Below are 19,152 nucleotides of genomic sequence, written 5' to 3'. Positions count from 1 at the left end.
AGATGATGGTGAACGTGCTCCATCTGTACCTGCCACTAACACTCCAGGGAATTGTCTGTTCCCTCACATGCACCTCCTGTCAGAAATGTGGACTGGTCCAGCTCCTGCTGGGGTTCTAAGAGGGCTCATCATGCTCAGCAGAGACAGAGTCCTCTCTCTTCCCCGGCTCCCACCTCACACACAGATAAACCAACAAGTAGCAGCTATCAGCTGTTTTCAATAAAGCAACAATTTTGTCTTCCATGCAAAGGCTTCAGTGTCTGGTGCTGGGCTGGAGGAGGGAGGTGTGTCAGATGCAAGAATCTGCCCTTTTCCTCCATGTTCTTCATTCCTGGAAAGAAAGGCAGCAACATGATGATGGGGTCTGAAGCCCCTGTGAGCGTCATGTACAAATTGGTGACAAAAATCGAAGCTCCCGGATCCTTACTCAATAAGGGTAAAGGACCTAAAGGATATTCCTCGAAGTGCTGACTGCTCACTGGGCAGGGTCCATTTGTTACCCGGGGTTCTTTCAACCCAAAGCTCTTGGTAACTTTTACACTGTGTGAGGTGGTGTCAGGAAACAAATCAGGGGAGACACGGCCGTCCGACCGATAGATGGCTGGCACAAACAGGACAACCTAACAGTGCTTTCACTTAAAGCTAAACTTTACTTAGTCTCAAGCATTTACACACGTCCGCAACAGGTTAGTAAAACACCCCCAACCCTTGATAATTACCAAAGCTGAGTGTGGCTCTCAAGTGAAACAGCGGCAAGCTTCCGGTGGCCAAATCTTCCGTCTGCCAGTGGGGACCGCAAGATGTATCCAGAAGGAGAGTCCCAAAAGAGTCCACCTCAAACTTTTCCCCCTTATTTATACATTAGTAATAGAATGACATGTCTCTTAAAGAAAACTTGTTAAGTAAGCAGTTTCAATGGTCAGGCAAGAGGTTCCTTCTGATTATTGATTAACCCGGTGTGGGTTTTTCCAGAGTTTGCAGCCTTGAGGCCCCAATAGACATTCCTGGGGCACATCCTGCTCTCCTAAAATGCATGTATCAGCAACTTCAACACAATTCTTATCAGGAAGGACATGGGGTCAAGCTGCCCTTTCTGTGGCACCCAAAAAACCCCTCCCCTCCTGCCTTGCTCAAGCTGCCTGGCCATTTTACAGCCTGCTGACTAGGTTGCTTTTAGCAATAAGCCAAAGTGGTTTCAGGTACTTTACTGGTTTGCCAAAATCTCCCTGTACACATCTGGACCGACAAGGTTTCAGTCCCAGGAAACAATCCTGATCCAATACGTCCAGCTCATTACATTGCAAGTGCCAACAACACACACACAGTCGACAATCAGTGACCACTGGAGTTCTCAGGGGAGACAAGGGGAGAGAATGTGGAGCTGCTAGGAAAGGAGCGTTCGGTGCTGGTGCCTAAGACATGTAGGATACCCCTCAATCAGGATGCGATTGACTAACACTCTTAATGACATTCCCAGCTGGCTTATAACAAATCCTGGCTCACTCAGGGGACAAAGCACCGTTAGAGCAGTAATGAGACCCAGCTAGAGATGACTCTTTCACAGGCTGGTACTGGAACAGAGCAGAGGACCTCTAGCCATCTTGGTGCTGGTGGTGGGGACAGCAGACATGGATGGATCCGATGTCTGAGATTTCGTGCTGGACGTTTGGAATCCCTTGATCCATCTCCTGTACTCCTCTCTCACCTGGAGAGTGAGGGACACAGTCACTGCACTATGTAACTAATGCTGAGAAGATCAGACATGGCCACCGCGAGGCCGGTGAAGGTGCTGGGTGGGCGCTGACGGGCCGTGGGTGTTACCTGACGATTGAGGAGAGAGTGCACCAGGAAGATGACCAGATGATGCAGGCTGTTGACAATGGTGAATAAATACGCCATGACTGTGGCTGCTGGGCCGACTTGGAGGAGACCAAGGCTCCATGTGCAGCCCTGAATGAAGAGCTGGGCGATGGCTTTAAAGGTCAGGAACCTGGATAAAGACAGATGGAGAGATCCCATTACAATAACCCTATGGAGAGCAATTGGGTAGGAGGATCTGGGCAGAGTAGGGTGGAGTTACCGGCCCCTGCTTTCCTGTGTGGGACAGGGTTACTGTCAATGCAAACACACTGGGAATTCGTTCCCATGGATCCTAGATATGCTGTTCCCCTCCTGCAATCTCCCACTCCCTCCGCAGGCCAAGGAACTTCCAAACCAAGGCATCTGACCCTCCAGGATTGCTTTGTTGCCTTCTCAACGGTGGTCTTTGAGAGTGGACACATCTGTGCTGAGGGAGGAGAGTCTGTTTCTCAAGATCCACATGGTCGGGGCAAAGAACATCACATTTATCTGTGGAAACAGTGGGAAATATTTCCTGTAAAACATTTCATCCGGGGCCGATGACTCCTCAGCTGAGGCAGAGAATGATCCCAGGGGACCGATCCAAACGCTGCAGAACCAGGGACCCTCATCCCCTCTCCTGTAATATCCTCTGGCTGCTCTCGGTCCCTCCCCATGCACGGAGCTGATGGCACAGCCAGGGCTGAGATGGATCAATGGGATCACAGAGGCCAGATTCTGCACAGAGTTACAAATGAAGTGACTCCAGCCTCCAGTGGGGTCAGTTTTCACCAGTGTAACTGAGAGCAGGATCTGAGTCAGAGTTTCCAGCGCCCTGTCTCTAGGCTCTTCCCTGCCACTTTCGGGCTGTAACTAATCTCCCCATCCCCAGGACCTGGGGAAGAAACTTCATGGACTTTGTCATCTTCGCTCCGCCCAATGTAGGGCCTTTCTCCACCAAACACTGGATGGTGCAGCCCTTCCCTTCCTCATGCCTTGGGTCAGTAACTGGACTAGACCAAACTCTTGCTGTCCTCAAGGTGAGCTCCCACTGGTTTCTGTGGCAGCTGTGCCCGAGTAAAGGCTCTGGCCTGGGGATACAGCACAGGGACTAATCCCAGGACTAGCCAAAGCAGATGAGCCATGTGGGACCTAACAGTCTTTCACTGTGTTTTATGGGCCATGTTCTCCTCCTGGCTCCTCTGAAATCAGTGGGGTCGCAGAGGTGAGAGGAGAATGGGGCCCTGTGGTTCTGTGAGGTACCCACCAGGATTATGGCACAGACTGGACCCAGCAAGCTCCAACGAAAGCCTCTCTCCAGGCTGAACTGGCAGCTACAGGCAGGGAGGAAGAAGAAGTGCATTATCCCAGCACAGTGACATTAATATGAATATATTACCCCTTTTCAGCCACTGGAGCAGAGACGGGGATTGTGTCCTGAAACAAAAAATGGATTAGACTGAAAACCTTGAACACAGTCTCAGAGCCAGGTGTGGACTCCAGTTATACCAGTGTGAATCCAGAGACACTCCATAAGAATCCATGGAGTTAATCCTGATTTACACAGGTGTAAACACTCAGAGCTCAGATACCATGGTGATGCGTGTGGAATAAGAACCTGCGGGGAATAGAGAGAGATTAGAGAGAGTGATGTGAGCAAGTTTGGCCTGCTGGTGCCAACAGAGTGTGCAGATTACTCTCTCTCTAGCAGATTCGTGCAGTATTGATGGAGAGCCAGAGACTCAGCTGATGTAAATTGGCTTAGCTGCATTGAAAGCAGTGGTACTACGCTGATTTACACCATCCGAGGATCTCGCCTGGAGTGTCTAGAAGAAGCAACACCCTTCTTAGTGGAAGTTCCTCATTTTAGAGGCGGGAGAGGGGATGTTCAGGGTTTTGTACCCAGGAAGAAGGTCATTTGTTTCCTTTCCACCAGCACCACAAACCCAGCCTGGGACCTGGGAGTCGAGCTGGGATCATTAGTAGGGTGAGGTCTGTAGATCTATGGCAGGTGGGCAACTCAACTACAGTGCTCGCGGCAGCTTAGTGTAACTGGGGAGGGCGACGGGTCTGCACTTCCTGTCGGGGAGTTCTGTAGCCATCTGGGTTGAATGCTGCAGAAATAGCCACGACCAGGGCTGGGAATCCGTAGCCGAACAGGTACATGAATCTCTTCTTGAACCAGAATATCGAGGTGAAGCAGGCCAGGAAGAGATAGTGTAGGAAGCCAGCAATGACAGCACACACCACCTGGGGGAGACAGAGAGCCCAGGGATACTGCAGTGAGGAAGGGAAATGCTGCGTATGGGGGAGACCTGCCTGGGGGGGGGGGTCACACTGGGATTCTTGTTAGCACAGCTCTCCAGTTATAGCGCTCCGTGACCCAGATGCAGGAAGGGAGCAGAGATTAGTGGTTAGAGCACGGGAGCAGGGCTCAGAGGATCCTGGGTTCTGTTCCCAGCCCTGCCACACATTCCGTGGGTGATAGTGGGCAAGTCACTTAGTCTCAGAATCAGATGAACACACACACACACAAAAATAGAGCAAGCCTGAGTGGACCGGGTCAATCAGCACTCTCAAGCTGAAACCTTATATGTCCCTGGACTCAGTGGGCTGGGCCAACCAGCACTTCCAAGCTGCCACCCTTATATGCCACAGGTACCGCACCGGAATACAGTAAGCCTGAGCAGGCTGGGTTGAGCTGCCCTTCCAGGCTGCCACCCTTATATGCCCCTGGACTCAGTAGTCTGGGTCGAGCAGCACTTCCAAGCTGCCACCCTCGTATGTCATAGGTTCAGTACATCCCTATCCCCACTTTCACGTTACAATTGTTCTGGTAGTAACCCACTTGATGAGCAAACCCCACAGTATTTTGGGCGCTACAGGGATCTTTAGCTTAGGTACAAGAAGCATTGCTGCAAAGTAAATGTGGGAAGCTAAAAACGCAAAAGAGTAAAGTTCAGAGAGAGAGAGAGAAGCAACCAGCTGAACCATAAAAGTTATTTATTGAATAATAGTGATAACTACACAAGGAGGGCTAAACCAACATAACATACATTATTAAAGATTACAAAAAGTCAGATATAGAAAACTATATCTGATCAAACAAGTCAGGGTTAAAAGTTATACCTGAGGTAGAAAAGAAAACAGAGAGAGACAGAGTGAGCTGGGGTCTCACCACTCCATGAAGTTTTAACTGCTCGGGGTTCCCAGATGATGTTGGTAGCTCAGGGTCCTGATTGCTGGAGACAGGCAGAGCCCCCAGCACGATCAGTCAGGAGAAGATGAGGTCCCAGTGGAACTGATGCAGAGTTTGGATCCATGCATCAGAACACTTACTTGAGCGTGGGTAGGGGTTTTTTTTGTCGGGAAACAGCAATGGTTCAAGGGAGAACACTAGATTTGTTTATGGGTAAACTGATGATTCAGGGGTTTTCTTTAGGCTAGACAATAGGAACTGATCATTCCTGGCTATGGGTGGTGTTCCTTCCAGGGAGCTCACAATGCAATTAGGCAGCTTCAGTATTTTGGATGTCAATCAAGGATTCATTACTAGAATTGGTCTGATAACTGCTGAGCTGGGTGTGGGCAGGCATAGGTTCATTAACCTCTGGAGCAGAGATCCCCCATGATGCAGTGCATCCCTGCTTTTCTGGTCCCAGAGTTCAGTGCGGTTCTTGCCTTGGAATCTCTGTTCTCCATTCTGTATGCTAATGGAGATGCCTCCCTGTCTCATCTTTGATGCAGATGAGGCGAGGGGAGTTGCCTTAATCCTGTCACCCTTGTCAGGAGGGGTTTAGGTGTGTCTCCCACTGACTTCTCATTGCTTTCTGTAAGTCTTTCTTCTGATCGGTTTTGGTTCAAGCTGAGGCTCGGGGGGTGGTGTCCTTCATGAGTCAGACAGGCTGGATACTGCGCCCTGGCTCCCCAAGAACACAGAGCTGACTGGTATCACCAGCCCATGCTGTCTTCAGATCCAGACCGACTGCCCTTCTGGAAGGCACCAGGCAATTTAGACCAGCACAAGTTATTGGGCTCTATACCCGGGGCCTGTTCTGTACAGAAGGTCAGACCAGATGATCTAATGGTTCCTTCTGGCCTTAAACACTATGAGACACCGAATGACCAGTGAGACTGTGGCAGAATTGGGTATCAAACTCAGGAGTCCTGGCTAACCACTGGACCAGGCTACCCCCGCTCTGAGGCCAGAGAAACATTCCATCTTGGAAACATTAAGCTGCAGGACGCTGAGGCGAAGACATAACTTTTCTCAGTGAGGACAAGCAGAGGAGTTGGCCTGGGAGGAGCTTTCTCTGGTGCTGGAGGATTCAGGAGCAGTATCAGGACTTGTCTACACTGCAAGTTACTGTGCTGCAAGCGAGGTGGAGAATCTATGGCGCACCAGCTTGCTGCGCAATAACATCCCTTGTGGGCACTGCTATAGCACGCTGAACTGCAGCAATGCTCACAGGGGATTTTACTGAGCCTCAAGCTGGTGCGCTGGAGATTCACAACCTGGCTTGCAGCGCAGTATCTTGCCACGTGGACAAACTCTCAGTTAGGTCGTATCAGCCCGAAAGTGGGAGTTGAGGGGAAATGTTATTCTGGTTCCTACCCAGGGAGATGCTCATCTCCAGCCTGGGGTTTAGCTGGGCTAAGAATTCCCTCCCCTTTCCATTCTCTGGGCCCACTTCATACAACAGAGGCCCTCTGCTGAGCCATCTGCCCTCTGAGCCCCCACCTCTGTGAGACAACCAGAAATGAAGGTGTCTGCACAGTCCCATGGCCGACAGCCTGAGAACCACTGGCTCAGTCAGCAAGGTCCACACTAGTGCTGGAGCCAGAGACGAGGGTCCTGGCCTGGGGATCCTGGGGACAGAGGAAGGCTAGAACCAGGACTGGAGTTTCTGGGAATCACTCTGTACTGCAGTTTGGTCCCTGGGCATCTCCAGGTACCTTGTGTGATTGCCATGGGGACTGTATTACAGTGACTGTCCATCATCTCCTCCTGAGCTCTCAGCCTGACGGCCTCACTGTCCGCATTGCAGTTCCCTGGCGAGCCGAGTCTCAGTACCTGGGAGGGGGGAAGAGACAGAGCTTCCCACTGTGAAACCACTTCCCTGGGAATCCGTCCATTCTGGCCTAGATCCTTGCCCCTCTCCCACTCTGCCTGGGGTGTCAAGGTCTTTGGGGTTCTTCCCTGTTGGGGAAGGGGATGGTTTGGAGCTCCCCCTCTCTGCCTCCCCTTGGCCCATCTCCCTGTATCCCCTCCCCACATTCTGGCTGTCTCTCCCTAGGGGTTCTGCATCCCCTCTGCACTCACCCAGCTGGTGGAGTGGCATTTGGGGCAGGGGCAGAAAAGGGGGGAGAAGTGCCTGGCTCAGCATGGCTGCCCCTAGGGGCAGGGTGCAAGTACTGCATTTAAAACCTCTGGCATTTGCTGATACTCCTCAGGGCACTGGCTGGGCTGAATTATAATTCCTGGGGCAGGGGGTGGTGCTGTTCTGTGTCTGTATTGAATGCACTTGTTAGAAGAAGGAGCAGGTTGACCCAGAGGCGGATATGAGTACAGGCTTTTTTATTGCGATACTTGTTCCCCTTGACCCAATTGTCGAGTAAGCACTGGATTAGTTACAGCACATTCTTTTTATCTAAGTTAGTATGTAAATGCCTACATCCGCTACGACACCCCAAAACCCCTTATTAAGTAATAGAAACTCCCATACTACGATTATACCCACCCCTATTGGCTGATTACAGCATTACGCACACGACTTTACCTTGAAAATACATTTCTTTGCAGTAATTTGTTGCTACAAATTCCCTTAATTTGCAGTTCTCAGGGGAGGGTGGAAGGGGTCATGACTCAGGGCTCGCTTATGTAGCTGGGAAAGGAAGGGAGGAGGAGATAACACTTCTTTACCCAAAAGGTATCTGTGACAGTGTTCCCCATAAGGCTTTATGGGGGGGTGCTCATAAATGTATGTATGATATAACTGGAATAGGGTTTTGGTACATATGCCATGTAACATATCTATGTAAAGGTTATGATCTACTGGTTATGTTCATCCTAGTTGTATGCAGGCACCATTTGTGTGTTCAAAGTTATGAACATTGGCTGTATAATTGCTTGATTTCTAAGTAGCCTTAAGCCTTGGCTACACTGGCGCTGTACAGCGCTGCAACTTGCTGCGCTCAGGGGTGTGAATACGCCCCCCCCCGAGCGCAGCGAGTACAGTGCTGTAAAGCGCCAGTGTAATCAGCGCCTGCAGCGCTGCACGCTCGCTCGCAGCGCTGCAAGCTACTCCCCTCGGAGAGGTGGAGTACGTACAGCGCTGCAAGAGAGCTCTCTCGCAGCGCTGGCGGCGCGACTACACTTGCGCTTCACAGCGCTGCCGCGGCAGCGATGCCGCAGCAGCGCTGTGAAGTTTCGAGTGTAGCCAAGGCCTTAGTTAGAACATTTGGTCACTTCTTGGGAAAGGAATGTGCAAATTAGGTGCTCAATCAGGAAGCAAAAGTGCTTGGAAGACTCCAATCCACATAAGAAGTCTACCTGAGGACGTTCAAGGTAGCATGTGGGTAATGGCTACTGCCTGCAAGTCCTGAGTCATGCATGGGCATGTGACTTGCCCATGTGATTCCAAATCTCCATTTTGTGACTGGATTCTACACAGGGTGAGGAGGGGGTCTCCACCCACAAGAGAAAGTCTATTTAAACCCCTGGGACACCCCTCCATTTTGTCTTCAGCTGGCTAAAGAAGGAGCCTCTCCACCCCACCCCCCCCAGGATACTTGAAGGAAACTGGAACAAAGGACAGTAACCATAGGGGGTGTGAGTGATTGCTGGACCCAGGCTAAAAGGAGATTAGCCTGTAAAAGGGAGCATTCTGGAACTGGTGAGGATCTTATCTGTATTTAGTTTGATTAGACATAGATTTGCGCATTTTATTTTATTTTGCTTGGTGACTTATTTTGTTCTGTCTGTTACTACTTGGAACCACTTACATCCTACTTTCTGTATTCAATAAAATCACTTTTTACTTATTAATTAATTCAGAGTATGTATTAATACCTGGGGGATCAAACAACTGTGCATATCTCTCTATCAGTGTTATAGAGGGCGAACAATTTATGAGTTTACCCTGCATAAGCTTTATACAGGGTAAAATGGATTTATTTGGGTTTAGACCCCATTGGGAGTTGGGCATCTGAGTGCTAAAGACAAGCACACTTCTGTGAGCTGTTTTCAGGTAAACCTGCAGCTTTGGGGCAAGTAATTCAGACCCTGGGTCTGTGCTGGAGCAGACGGGAGTGTCTGGCTCATCAAGACAGGGTGCTGGAGTCCTGAGTTGGCAGGGAAAACAGGAATAGAAGTAGTCTTGGCACATCAGGTGGCAGCTCCCAAGGGGATTTCTGTAATCCAACCCGTCACAGTATCCTTTAGATCCCCACATTTCTTATGCAGCTGCAGCACTTATCAATCCTTAACAAGGAGAAGGGAGGGGAAAGAGGTAACACTTTATCTATTAAGTGAAGGAATAGTGTGTGCCTGTGCCTACTCCCTGATACCATGCCAGCACATCAGCGGTTTTCCGTGTCTTTACTTAACCCTTACATATTCCAGCACTCCCCCACTCTCTTCAAAGAAGGGCCCAGGTGCCCCTCCTTCTTGCACACTGAACGGCGGGGCATTCAGGCTGGAGGCCCTGGCTCCAGATAGCCTGATACCTTGGTCCACTGATTATGCTACGAGGAGAGAGAGAAGGGAGGTTATAAAAAGGGGTAAGCCACTGAATTTACAAATATGGCCTTCGGGGAGAGGCTAAGGCAGCACATAATTTGAGCACCCCAAAAATATGATTAATATTACAATTAATAGAAATAACATTTCTACAACATGAGTAATACGACCAAGAAGTGAATGAGTGTCCATTAGGTTTGTTTGAAGGGCACAGGCAACATCAGTCCAAGCACAATCAGCAGGCAGTTTAGTAGCCAATTGGAAGGCATTCATTCCTTGAAGGGCCTGGGCTTTCAAGACTTGAGTCTAATACCTGGGCCACCACCAGAAACACTGCTTTTTCTTCTTTGACAAGGTTAAAACTTTGTAACACCATTTTGGAGTATATATTTTAAATGTGTCCAGTTGTTGGCAGTTGCAGTGAGCTGCCCCTACTGTGTTTATGTGCTTTTGTTCATATTATGAGTATATTGAATATTTACAGAGAAACGGGGTATTGTCCAAACCAGCTTGACCACTTGGTAATACACTGGTTTGATTGTCCGCAGCAATGAGTTCCACAGATCCATTCATGCACTAAACTCCTAATGGCAGCATGTAGATATGTGTAATTGTGCCAGATGCTGGTGCACTTTTACTTTTAAGTGTTATATTACAGAATGGTGCATATTTTCAGCGGAACACTTTATATCCCACATACATTACACCCAATTGTTTACCCCAGGCACAGGCCACTGGGTTTGCTCCTTTATAGCCATTGGGGAGGGGAACATTTAAATATTTTTTTTGGACAAACAATACTTAACAGAATTACTGTTTATTTTATATTTTTTTATTTATTTTTAGTGAACTTTTTATTATTATTATTATTTTTATAGGGCTTATGGGGACCACCTTAGTTGCTGTTTTATTTTATTGCAACTATTACCCAGGTGCTAGTCCCCCTAATTGAGCATTTTACATTTTTATACATAAGTTTTACATTTTGGCTTATTAATTACTTAGTTGTTTAACCGTCCCCTAGATTCCATACACCCACTGTGGGTGTGGTTCCTACTGCCCATAGATTTCTTTTGCAGCGACAATTTCATGTGTATCCCCTCACCCACCATTTAAATTGTTGCTTTAACCCGTCTATGTATGTGCTGCAGTTGGGATGTACCCGGTCCCCCCACCATTCTGTGGGGTGTACCATCCATCCATGTAATGGACTGAAAGGACACATTGACAAGCTTTGGTTGCACCCGCTGTCACAGTGGCTTCCACACGTTCGCCCATAAGGAAGTACTTCCAGCTCCGGGCTGCGGCCAGCTTAAATCAGGATTCTTCCAGCTTGGCATCCATATTACCTGTAAGGTTACAGTCTGCAAAGTGGTTAAATTGTCATATTCCCAACATTCCAGGGGAAACCTCATGCTCAGTCTGGGATGTACTTAACTGCATATTTTAAGGAATACTATGCAATATTTCCTGATAAATTTGATATTTTTTTACCGGGTTAGGATTTCTACTTTAATTTATATACTACGTATTAACATTGCCAAATTCCCATGAGGGATTAGTAGTAGTTTTTCACGGTAAATTCTTAAAGTTCTTCTTTGCTTCATTACCACCACTTGGGGGTGTAACAGTTCACGTGTTTCCTTTTTTTGCCACTTTACATTGCGGAATCTGGGCAGGGTTTACCATAGTGATAATTGTGATTAGCAACAAGGATTGTTCCATTTCAGGCCAGGGAATCCTTGGTTTTTCTTTTGTAGGTCCACCTGTAATATGCAGGTAACAATTTATACATTTTTTTTAACCCCCATTCTGTGCCTTTTTATTTGCGTGCAATAAACCCATTTTCATCCTTCATATTTTTTTAATAGCAGCAGGCTGGGCCCCAACTGGTCAAAGACTAGGTAAAGAACCCTAGGAATTTAGGAACTGGGAATGGATGGTATTCTCCTGGAACGCAGTACATCACTCGATTCCCCCTGTTGGGTAGACCGTGCTTTCCAGGCAGGTTATACCATGCACTAACCTTTACTGCTGTATGCATTAATTTTCCTTGTACAATATTTACCAAAATAATGAAATAACAAGACAAATAACACAAAACACACAACACAATCTTCACTGCAACAGTAGACCCATGGTGTTCTGGGTTCTTCTTCCGTTGGTGCCAACTTGGTCACAATATTTGAAAAACAAAATAAACATTTCCCAGCCTCTTGGTGGGGACAGATTATTACTTAAAAATACCCCCCCCCCTTTTTTTTTTTTTTTTTGCAAATTCTTTTGCTGATTGCAGGAAAACTGAAGAATTACCTTTATACTTTTTTGTGTATCTTAGGGGGGTTTTTTAGGCTTTTTTTTTTTTTTTTTTGGAGGGCCATAATTTGAGTCTTCTTGCTTACAAATAGCTTGTTTGCTGACCAGGTATATTTATTTTTTTCAGCTTTTTTGTGCTGTTATTTATGGGCAGTTTCCCCCCCCCCCCCCATCAGCTAGGTAATTTGCATTCACACAGATGCTTTCTGGCTTGCTTTTGGATCCAAAGCTATTAGTAGCTCAGAGTCTCTGTCTTAAAAGGGACACAATTAATTTCCACCAGAGTTTTGATTACTTTTTACTTTTAGCTTTTGCTTCTAAAACACACAGCCATTTGAAAAAGAAAACACAACCTACTGTGGCTCCTTTTGGAGCCCATACACTTATTAGCCATTCTGACTGACAGCACACTGGGATGATGTACTGTGCGCTGATCCTCAGCAATTTGCTACGTTTTCACTTTACTTTTAAGGCTTGTGACCTCATTCCATGAACCCGACAGTCTCTCCCAAAGAGCCTGCAACAAAACAGCCTGGGAGCACCTGAACGTAAGGAAGGCTTTCACTCACCCCTGGATGGCCTGTGAGTCCTGACGTTCCCCGGGGGGAACCACATAAGGACCCCCCCATTCCCCCACCAACCTGTTAATGAACTCCGTAACCAGGGTTGCAGTAAAGGTCCAGTCCAACTTACTCATCGAATTCATGGCGAGATGTGGTGATTAGGCACGACTCTCCCCTGGGATCCTGTTTGTGACGCCAGATGTTTGAAGAAGGAGCAGGTTGACCCAGAGGCAAATATGAGTACGGGCTTCTTTATTGTGATACTTGTTCCCCTTGACCCAATTGTCGAGTAAGCACTGGATTAGTTACAGCACGCTCTTTTTATCTAAGTTAGTATGTACATACCTACATCTGCTACGACCCCCCCCCCAAATCCTTATTAAGTAATAGAAACTCCCATACTATGATTATACCCACCCCTATTGACTGATTACAGCATTACACACACGTCTTTACCTTGAAAATACATTTGTTTGCAGTAATTTGTTGCTACAAATTCCCTTAATTTGCAGTTCTCAGGGGAGGGAAGAAGGGGCCATGACCCAGGGGTCGCTTATGTAGCTGGGAAAAGAAAAGAAAGGAAAGGAAAGGAGGCAATTGGGGGGGGGGGGGATAGCTCAGTGGTTTGAGCATTGGCCTCCTAAACCCAGGATTGTGAGTTCAATCCTTGAGGGTGCCACTTAGGGATCTGGGGCAAAAATCAGTACTTGGTCCTGCTAGTGAAGGTAGGGGGCTGGACTCAATGACCTTTCAAGGTCCCTTCCAGTTCTAGGAGATAGGATATCTCCATTAATTAAAAATTATTATTAACTAAAAATGATACTTCTTTACCCAAAAGGTATCCTTTAGATCCCCACATTTCTTATGCAGCTGCAACACTTATCAATCCTTAACAAGGAGAAGGGAGGGGAAAGGGGTAACACTTTATCTATTAAGTGAAGGAATAGTGCGTGCCTGTGCCTACTCCCTGATACCTTGCCAGCACACCAGCAGTTTTCCATGTCTCTACTTAACCCTTACATATCCCAACAGTACTGTATAATCTTCTATCCCACACGGGCCCTTCACCTATAGATCCTGTACTCCCATTCTGAGTCTTCGACTCTAGAGACCGGAGCGCAGTGGCCAGTTTCATGGCCTGAAGCCAGAGCGTCACAGCTGATGCCACCTCCCCCTCGCTGGCATCGCTAGACACATGCAGAGGCCTGATCCTGCCAACCCTAACCATATGCATAAAGCTTTACAGGATCGAACTCCAGCTATGAAAGGTACAAACAAAAAGGCAAGATTGGTGATTTGGTGTCATTGGAATGGCAGAGTTAAGGTTGTTGGTGCCATTTCTGGCCTTCAGATAAGTAGGTTTCCTTTTAGTTTAGCCATAGTTCTGAATTCCCTGGGTTTCTGGTGCTTCCTGCTTTTTAAAAAAAAATAATTACAACAGTTTTGTGAGGTTCCTTTTTTAACTCTTAAGTTTCTGATGTCAGGTCTGGCCCCTGCTGAAGGACAATGGCTTTGTGGGTAAGGCACAGGACTAGGACTCAGGAGATCTGGCTTCAGCTCCTGGCTCTGCTGTTGACTCTGGGTGCCTTAGGCAGATCCCATAATCTCTCTGCACTTCAGTTTCCGCTTAAGCAAAGCAAGGGTAATCATCCTTCCTCTATTTGGTTTGCAAGCGCTCGAGGAGAAGAAGTGTCTGTGACTCAGTCTTTGGGAGGGCCTAGCAAAATGGGGAGCTGATCTTGGCTGGTGCTTCTAGGCACTGCCGTAATACAAACACCAAAGCTTTTAGTCTAGACATTTCCATAGTGTTGGTAGAAACACTGAACAAAACACCCAACAAATGAATGATCAGTTCAAAGGTACCTGCAGAGAGAAGTTCCTGCACCTCTCTATGACTCCCGCAAACTCAGGGCTGCAGTTAAAGATGGGCACTTGGAGCAATGGAAAGAGAGGCGCAGACATTAGAGCAGCAGATCACATTGGGGGAAAAATCCCCTTATCTTCCCAACCGTGAAGGCTGCCCTCTGACTGCATGCCAGTCCTGTGCTGCCAATAGTCTAGTAAGTGCCTGCTGCAAAACTCCTCTCAACTTCCTCCCCCTCTCACCCTGCCTTTCTCTCCCTCCATTGACACTCCCCTGTCTCCCTTTCCCTGCTCCTGTTCCTTTGGTCCCTCATGTGACCCTGGTCTTCTGAATCCCTTCAGCTGCTCAGAGTGTTTCAGAAGGTGACTGAAGGAATTTAAGGCATACCCCTACAAACACAGGGGAGCTGGTGGCCTTGAGTCTGTGCATCAGTGCTAGAGAGCACCCTGTCTGGGAGGGTGGAAGAAACTAATTCTTACCCCATCCTCACCTGCAAGCCAGCTTCATAGACCTCTTGATGTGCTTCCATTTACACCACAGACAGACCTGCTGGATACAGACACCTCTGCCCGCTGAGGGAGAACTGACCTTCACATGTGGTTTTGTTCTGTACCCAGGTCCCAACCCTGGTGGAGGGGATGCGACCAGTTGGGCACTCACACCAGTGACCCTGCAATGGTGTTGATGCATCGGGCTCCCGGCCCGCAGATGGCTGGGGATCTGCTGCATTCATTAAAATCTGGGAAGGGAAATGAGAGACGCCCCATTGAGAAGCTGTTTTGAATCACTGACCATGGAGTTGTCATCAGCAGTGTTTTGATCCCAGACTTTCAGCACCACAGCACAGACCTTGACCATGTAAGTTAAAGGAGTAGTTTCATTAGCTAGCAGCAGCAGTAGGTTGTTATCCTCCTGGTGGACAGACACAAGAGGGGGACATCAGCTAATTACCCAAGATGAGCTCTCTGCCTGGTTACTCTCCATCCCAGGACTTTGCTATCAGGCTGCCTATATACTGTCTAGTGGACCCTGGTATCTCTCCTCACCTTGAGGACATGAGTGGTGGGATCATTGTTAAATGGTCTCACCCATCCTACCTATGCATAGTTTGAAAATATCCTTGTGATTCCTTCCAAATTCCAAGTGACATTTACAAGTGTTATTCCCAGGAGTGTTGATGCATCTCCCATGCGGTTCACAGAGGGAGTCATTTTGTTCACACTTGTCAATATCTGCAATGAGAAAAGGGATAAAACTGTAAGTGAGACCTTGGGCCCAATTCAGTGACAAGGGAAAGGCGGGAGCAGTGCAGAACTGGTCCAAAAATGGGGTTATTCCCACAGAATTTTTCAACAAATCAAACAAACAAACAAAAGTTAACCAAGGGTAGCCAGGCGCAGGGAGGGATGGGAGGTCCTCACTCTGACAGGTTTTCTCATTCGCATCCATGAAATTCCCTTCCGCGGGATCAGGCTTTTATCCGTCTACAGAGGCACAGTGGGAACTTCCAGTGACATTGTGGCACTTAGCGAAGGGTCTGCACACATGAGGGGACTCCAGTCATTTCCAAGCACAAAGACATTCCCCTTTATAACCCAGCTGCACTGACCTGGGACATGGAACCCAGGTGTCCGGGGCCCAGAGAAGTCAGTTATAAAGGACCCAGAGGGGCTTTCCCCTGAGCTGGAGACAGTGAAACCCACTGGGAAGCCAGGGGAGGTGGAGCCAGTGCAGAGGGTTTGTGCAGGAGGCAGGATGCCTGGGGGGACATGGCTTTGGGATTCAGGATCCTGGGCTCCCGGGCAGGTGTCAGCCTCTTTCTGCTGCTGCAGTTGGAGGGAGGGGGACTGCAGGGTGTGACGGGATGAAATCCATGTTGATGAATGACCCTGGTTGGAGGAAAGATCCCTCATGTCTATCATGAACCAACCCCACAGGTCAGGAGTCTCTGTGGGGCTGGAGAACAGGGATGGGGACCTGAGGGGCCCTTGCTTTGCCCCATCACCAGGGATGGTGTCTGCTATCATCAGGTGCTAATGGACACAGCATCACATTGGGCCCCATTCTCCTCTCACTGTTGACACTTCTGCTTTCCATTGACTTTGCTGAGATCATGGTCTCACTCTCCCGAAAGCTCCTGAATCAAAAGGGTTGTGAAGTGATGCAAGAATAGTCACATCTGGTTTTTGCTATACTTGCCCAAGGCTAGCCCTACTCCTGAGAGGGGCCAATCACCTCCAGGAGGCACTGATGAGCAACCTCAATTCCTTCTGAGTGAAGGGAACTCCGCGTTTCCTAGGGGACACTCAGAACCTCGCAAACTCTCTAGCAAACACATGGAACTTGGAGGGAGGAACACGGGTTGCAGAGGGGAGGAGTTTGGAGGAGGCCCCTGGAAGTCAGTCTGTGTGCACATGGCTTGAATTCTAGCTATGGTGCTCACACATCTGAAATAGTTGTTTTGATAAAAAAGCAGTTTAGTTTTACAAGCATAGAGTCCTTTCCTGTTATTACCCAACATGCAGTACATGAAAACTGGTGGCTCCGGTCTGCCTAGTGAGACCCGCAGCTCAGAAGGGAGTGTGTTTAACAGAAAAAACAAAGCAGCACCTAGAATCGGAGCAAACAGCCAGTAAAACAATTCCTGCTCCAGGGCTGGCCACATCACAAGGAGTAAGTACCACAGGAGCTCACTCCCAACCAACAGGTGAGGGACTGAGCAGTGATCCCAGTAGTGAGTAGGAGCAGGGAGGTGATTTCACCTTTGCATATGGCATTAATGAGACACAAACTGGAATACTCCCTCCAGTTCTAGGGTCCACATTTGGAAAAGGATGTTGAACAATTGGAAAGGGTGCAGAAAAGAGCTACAAAAATGATTCAAGAGCTGAAAAAAATGCTGACAGTGAGAGACTCAAAGAGCTCAACCTGTTCAGTGTATCAAAATGAAGATCAAGAGGGGAATTCTCCAGCTCCTGAGTCTTCAAATCCAGACTGGCTGCCTTTCTGGAAGATGCTTTAGTCAAGCTTCCCTTACTGGGCTCAATACAGGGTAACTGGATGAAATTCTACGGTCTGTGTTACACAGGAGATGAGTCTTGATGATCTAATGATCCTTTTTGGCCTTAAAATCTGAGACTCTATGAACAATTCCTCTTGGCACAGACACACCAGAGAATCTAGCCCGGGGAATCTAAGGGGGTTTCACTGTCAGGACAGCATTTCAGTTGGTGGAACATTCATATTGGAGGGACCAGAAGTAATTGCAAGTTACATCAATTTAGACCCTTCTGGACTTTCCTAATCCACCCCTGAATTCATCCCATTAACTTCATTCCACTCACTGGACAGATTCCCGTCACCTCGGCTTCCCATGGGGACTCAGAGGCTGTCAGGAGAGGATGAGCTCTGAGGATTCTGAGCTTTGCAGATCCCTTATCTCAGAAAAACAACACAGGAAGCCAACCTGATACATATCTTGTTACATAACATCATATCAACCAAAAGTATTGCAGACAGGAAAGAGCTATCTTCCCACCATGCCTTGCTCACACTTCCTGCTGCCCCACCACACCTCCCAGCCTCGGCACCTCATAATCATTTGCTTCCCCAAGTAACTTATTCCTCATGGGTGACATTTATCACAGTGCAGAGGGCCCAGCACCATTTCAGTCCTGGCCCCAACGGAACGTACCTAATGCCCATACTGAGCAGTTGCTTACTATCAGAATGGACTGAGATTTCAGTATCTTGGTGTCTTCAGTTAATCTGGTAACTATTCATCCTAAGGTAGTACAAATATAATGCTTAGGTCACTTTGCCTTAGGTCATAGACTTTGACTCCCTCAGAGAACTGATGGGCAGGATCCCTTGGGAGAATAACCTGGGGGGAAAGGACTCCAGGAGAGCTGGCTGTATTTTAAAGAATCCTTATTGAGGTTGCAGGAACAAACCATCCCAATGTATAGAAAGAATAGTAAATATGGCAGGTGACCAACTTGGCTTAACAGTGAAATCCTTGCTGATCTTAAACACAAAAAAGAAGCTTACAAGAAGTGGAAGTTTGGACAAATGACCAGGGAGAAGTATAAAAATATTGCTCAGGCATGCAGGAGTGAAATCAGGAAGGCCAAATCACACTTGGAGTTGCAGCTAGCAAGGGATGTTAAGAGTAACAAGAAGGGTTTCTTCAGGTATGTTAGCAACAAGAAGAAAGTCAAGGAAAGTTTGGGCCCCTTACTGAATGAGGGAGGCAACCTAGTGACAGAGGATGTGGAAAAAGCTAATGTACTCAATGCTTTTTTGCCTCTGTCTTCACAAACAAGGTCACCTCCCAGACTGCTGCACTGGGCAGCACAGCATGGGGAGGAGGTGACCAGCCCTCTGTGGAGAAAGAAGTGGTTCAGAACTATTTAGAAAAGCTGGACAAGTGCACGTCCATGGGGCTTGGTGAGCTGCATCCGAGGGTGCTAAAGGAGTTGGCGGATGTGATTGTGGAGCCATTAGCCATTATCTTTGAAAACTCATGGCGATTGGGGGAGGTCCCGGATGACTGGAAAAAAGGCTAATGTAGTGCCCATCTTTAAAAAAGGGAAGAAGGAGGATCCGGGGAACTACAGGCCAGTCAGCCTCACCTCAATCCTTGGAAAAATCATGGAGCAGGTCCTCAAGGAATCAATTCTGAAGCACTTAGAGGAGAGGAAAGTGATAAGGAACAGTCAGCATGGATTCTCCAAGGGCAAGTCATGCCTGACTAACCTAATTGCCTTCTATGAGGAGATAACTGGCACTAAGGATATGGGGAAAGCAGTGCTACAGACTAGGGACCA

At 47.9% G+C, this 19,152-nt stretch overlaps 1 pseudogene; it reads right to left on the bottom strand.

Moving 5' to 3' along the window:
* Positions 1 to 1,558: 1,558 nt before the first annotated feature.
* Positions 1,559 to 19,152, bottom strand: part of LOC135891989 (adhesion G protein-coupled receptor E3-like) — a 209,678-nt pseudogene continuing 192,084 nt past the window's right edge.

This window comes from Emys orbicularis, chromosome 19, assembly GCF_028017835.1.
Source record: "Emys orbicularis isolate rEmyOrb1 chromosome 19, rEmyOrb1.hap1, whole genome shotgun sequence".
Classification (NCBI taxonomy): Eukaryota; Metazoa; Chordata; order Testudines; family Emydidae; genus Emys; species Emys orbicularis.
This window is presented reverse-complemented; position numbering and strand designations above follow the sequence as displayed.